Source organism: Carlito syrichta, unplaced genomic scaffold, assembly GCF_000164805.1.
Source record: "Carlito syrichta isolate Samal-C Ts95f unplaced genomic scaffold, Tarsius_syrichta-2.0.1 Scaffold303272, whole genome shotgun sequence".
In the NCBI taxonomy this organism is placed as follows: Eukaryota; Metazoa; Chordata; class Mammalia; order Primates; family Tarsiidae; genus Carlito; species Carlito syrichta.
This window is the reverse complement of record NW_007247368.1, coordinates 4,262-8,869: the sequence shown is the minus strand read 5'-3', so window position 1 is coordinate 8,869 and position 4,608 is coordinate 4,262. Positions and strand designations below refer to the sequence as shown.

Here is a 4,608-nt window from a genome sequence, read left to right as displayed (position 1 = left end):
TGGCGTGTATTTTAACTCTTGAATAGTCCAACCCTCATTCCCTGCTTTTCCTCAAAACCATTTCATTTTTCTAGCAGGCAGATTTCAATCATGTCAACTCTCTATGTAATTCCTACACTTCCTCTCATTATATCATGTCTTTTTTCTTAATAAATTTTTCCATAATTGGATTTTTGCAGCACTTAGCATTAAATATACATGTAAGTGTCTGACAAACATTGGAATATTTTACCTCTTTTATCACTTAGGTGTCGCATATAAAATAGTTCATCTAATTCTCATAATAATCCAATGAGGTAGGTATTATTACTATCCTCATTTTATAACTGAAGAAACTGAGACCCAGGGAAGTTAAGTAACTTCCCCATTGGCCAGGCTCGGCAGCTCAGTCTGTAATCCCAGCATTTTGGGAGGCCGAAGAAAGTGGATTGCCTGATCCCACGGGTTCAAGACCAGCTGAGGCAACTTGGCAAGATCTCATCTCTACAATAAATCAAAAAATTAGCCGGGCATGGTAGCGCACGCCTGTAGTTCCAGCTACTTGGAAGGCCTAGGCGGAAGGATCACCAGATCTCAACAGGTCAACACTGGGGTGGCCATGAGTGCACAATAGCACTCCAGCCTGGGCGACAGAATGAGACTCCAACTCAAAAACAAAAAAAACAAAAAAAAAACTTCCTCATTAACATGAAGCATCTATTGGCAGAGTGCATATCGAACCCCAAGCAGTCTAGGATTCCAAATCTGTGCTCTTAACCATCATACCACACTGCCTTTCAGATCAAAGCTAATCTTTTCCTTACCTGAGAAATTCTTCCACTGAAAATATGGTTAATAACAGTTTTAGTATATTCAAGTAAACATCAAATCAGTACATAGTTCTCATACCAGTTATAATAATCCTAAAATTATTAATCTGTTTATCATTCATAACACATAATTCATTCTTTATATTTTCACAAAACATTACCTATATAAATTACCTAAATTGATTTCACTTTAAATGGCTCAGTGACTTTCTAATTTTTTCATTCACTTGAAGTTATCAGGTACTGTATTCCCCAAAAGACTGTCTCATTCTATTTTTTGTTCATACTATAAAATTTGCCAAATTTTATAACTAAGCTTTCCATTTTCCTTCCTCTTAAAAAAAAAAAGTCAATACTTGAGCTTCCCACCAGGCATAGTGGCTCATGCCTGTAATCCCAACATTTTGGGAGGCGGAGGCAAAAGAACTGCCTGAGCCCAGGCTGGGCAACTTGGTGAGACTTTGTCTTTACAATAAACCAAAACATTAGCTGGCATGGTGGTGGCATGCCTATAGTTCCAGCTACTTGGAAGGCTGAGGCAGAAGGATCACCTGATAGCCCAGCAGGTCGCGGTTGCAGCAGCCACTCGTGACCACTGCACTCCAGTCTGGGCAATAGAGTGAGACACCAATTCAAAATAAAAAAACTTTTTTTAGCTTCCTCTTAAATACTTTTCTTTTTACTGAATGTTAAAATAGCATCAAAGTCAAAAATTAGAAGTAAGCAGGGCTCGGTGGCTCAGCCTATAATCCCGCGCTTTGGGAGGCTGAGGTGAGTGGACTGCTGGAGCCCGTGGGTTTGAGACCTGCCTGGGCAACTTGGTGAGACCTCATCTCTACAATAAATCAAAAAATCAGCCAGACATGGTAATGTGCGCCTGTAGTTCCAGCTACTTGGAAGGCTGAGGCAGAAGGATCGCCGGGGCCCAGCAGCTTGAGGCTGCGGTGGCCGGGAGCAGCCACTGCACTCCAGTCTGGGTGACAGAGTGAGATTCCAACTCAAAAAAATTAAAAAATAAAAATAAGAACTAATTATCTGAAAGAAGCTAATAAGCACTTCAACCTTTGAAGGAACTCTAAGTAGAGCAAGAAAGTTATCAATATTTTAAACACTAACATTTATTTACACCTCATCCTACTTAAAACAGGAAGTTATATGGCCATTTCAATTTCTGGAAGATACTGGCTTATCTAAGAAATGCAGATTTTCTCTTTGCCCTTCTACAAAAAACATACTATCAAATATCATCAAATTTTTATGTTTTATACCATTAAAAGTTAATATTAGAACTGACTGTGGGGCTGAACACAATGACTCACGCCTATAATCCTAGCACTTTGGGAGGCTGAGGAAGGAAGATTGCTTGAGGCCAGGAGTTCAAGACCAGCCTGGACAACATAGCAAGACCTTGTCTCCACAAAAAAAATTTACAAATTAGTCTGACTCAGGCAGCTGCCAAAGATGGCAAAGGGGCAGGTCCTGGTGCTGGATAGTTGAGGCCATCTCTTGGGCTGCAGGTGCTGCTGGGCCGGAAAGAAGGTAGTCATGTGCTGTGAGGGCATCAACATTTCTGGCAATTTCTTCAGGATAAATTTAAAGTTCCTGGGCCTCCTCCACAGATGGATGAACACCAAACCTTCCTGAAGTCCCTACCATTTCCTGGTCACCAGTCATATATTTTGGAGGACCATATGAGGGAGGCATGTTGCCCCACAGGACCGACCAAGCAAGGCCAGGTTGCCCTGAACCGCCTCAAGGTGTTTGATGGGATCCCACTGCCCTATGACAAGAAAAAGCGATGGTGGTACCTACTGCCCTCAAGGTTGAGCATCTGGGCGACAGAGTGAGACTACAACTCAAAAAAAAAAAAAAGAAAAGAAAAAAGTCTGCCTACCTGGGGCGCCTGGCTCACAAAGTTGGCTACAAGTACCAGGCAGTGACAGCTACCCTGGAGAAGAGGAAGAAGGCCAAGATCTACTACCAGAAGAAAAAACAGCTCATGAGGCTATGGAAACAGCCTGAAAATAATGTGGAAAAGAAAACTGACAAATGCGCAGAAGTTCTCAAGACCCATGGACTCCTGGTCTGAGCCCAATAAAGATTGTTTATTCTGCAAAAAAGAAAGAAAGAAAGAAAGAAAAATAGCCTTACGTGGTGGCCCATGCCTGTAGTCCCAGCTACTTGGGAGGCTGAAGCAGGAGGTCTGCTTACACCTAGGAAGTCAAAACTGCAGGGAGCCAGGACTGTACCACTGCATTCCAACCTCAGGGACAGAATGAGACCCTGTCTCAAAAAAAAAAGAACTGGGCTTACAGTGTGACAGCTGACATCAGCTGGTGCGCCCTCTACCCTCTCTAACGGGGAAGAGAGGACTACAAGAGACTGAACTGCATTTGCCTCTATTTCCAACAGACCCATGTTCACCCTTCACTCACAAAACGTCGGAAAAATTTTATTAGTCTTTTAAAAAAAAGTTAATATAAAATCATAGCAAAAAAAAGGAACCTGAACTTTAATAACCCAGCTGGAACAATCCACTGCGGCAGTAGCAGCCGAAGAAGTTTGTTTAGCTGACTTCTGTGGCTGTTGGCTAGTCTCACGGTGATAGGAGTTGCACACTTTCCAAAGGGACTGAGAAGCCACTGGAGGTTCAGCTCTTGCGGCAGCAACTCGATACAGACCAAACATCTGGGGATCTTCGCACTATCCCAAGATCTGAGTGGGACTTGTTTTTGAAGGATACGCAATGTTCAACCATAAATGTGACAGGAACTGACAAGCAGGAAGCTTATGTACTCAGCTTGTCTCCAAAAGACATTTCAGTGTGAACACATGTGGCACCACCCTCGCAGAAAGCAGAATTTCCAGGAAGAGATCAAGTTTCTTAAAGCAGTTTTCCCAAATGGAGCAGCATATTGTATGAAACGTGTGACTTCTGACTGCTGGTACTTAAGTACTCTGGAACTTCCCAGAGTCAGGTAACAGGTCTGCCAGATCAAACCCTGAAAATTCTGGTGAGTGAGCTTGACACAGCAGTTACAGACCAGTTCTACAAAAAAGATGGTATTACTGCAAAGGATGTCACCTATGAGAGTGGAATTCATGACCTGACACAAGGTTCTGTCATTGATGCCACATTGTGCAATCTTTGTGGGTATTTAATGAACAGAATGAAACCAGATGGAACTTATTGGACAATTCACATCGCTCCAGAACCAGAATTCTCTTATGTTAGCTTTGAAACCAACTTAAGTCAGACCTCCTATGATGACGTGATCAGGAAAGTTAGGGAAGTCTTCAAACCAGGAAACTTATGACGACCTTGTTTGTTAATCAGAGTTCCAAATGTCACACTGTGTTTTCTTCACCAGAAGATTGAAAGTTTTAAGTGTCATGATTGCCGGAGTGCTATGTTCAATGACAACAATTTTATTTTTACCAATTTTGCTAAAAAGGAGCAGCAATGGCAGAATTGATTAAGAAAAATGAAGAAGGTGGGCATGGTGGCTCATGCTTGTAATCCTAGCACTTTGGGAGGCAAGAGGATTGCCTGAGTTCAGAGGTTCAAGACGAGCCTGGACATCTTGGCGAGACCTTGTCTCTACAATAAATCAAAAAATTAGACAGGCACGGTGGTACGCGCTTGTGGTTCTGGCTACCTGGAAGGCTGAGACGGAAGAATCAACTGAGCCCAGCAGGTTGAGGCTACAGTAGCCATGAGCGTGCCAATGATACTCCAGTCTGGGCGACAGAGTGATAATCCTACTCAAAAAAAAAAAGAATTTTAAAAAGAGAGAGA

At 42.4% G+C, this 4,608-nt stretch overlaps 2 pseudogenes; both read left to right on the top strand.

The window, feature by feature from the left end:
* The first annotated feature begins 2,270 nt into the window (after positions 1 to 2,270).
* On the top strand, positions 2,271 to 2,898 carry LOC103260627 (annotated as a pseudogene).
* Positions 2,899 to 3,225: 327 nt separating this feature from the next.
* On the top strand, positions 3,226 to 4,285 carry LOC103260628 (annotated as a pseudogene).
* Positions 4,286 to 4,608: the final 323 nt, after the last annotated feature.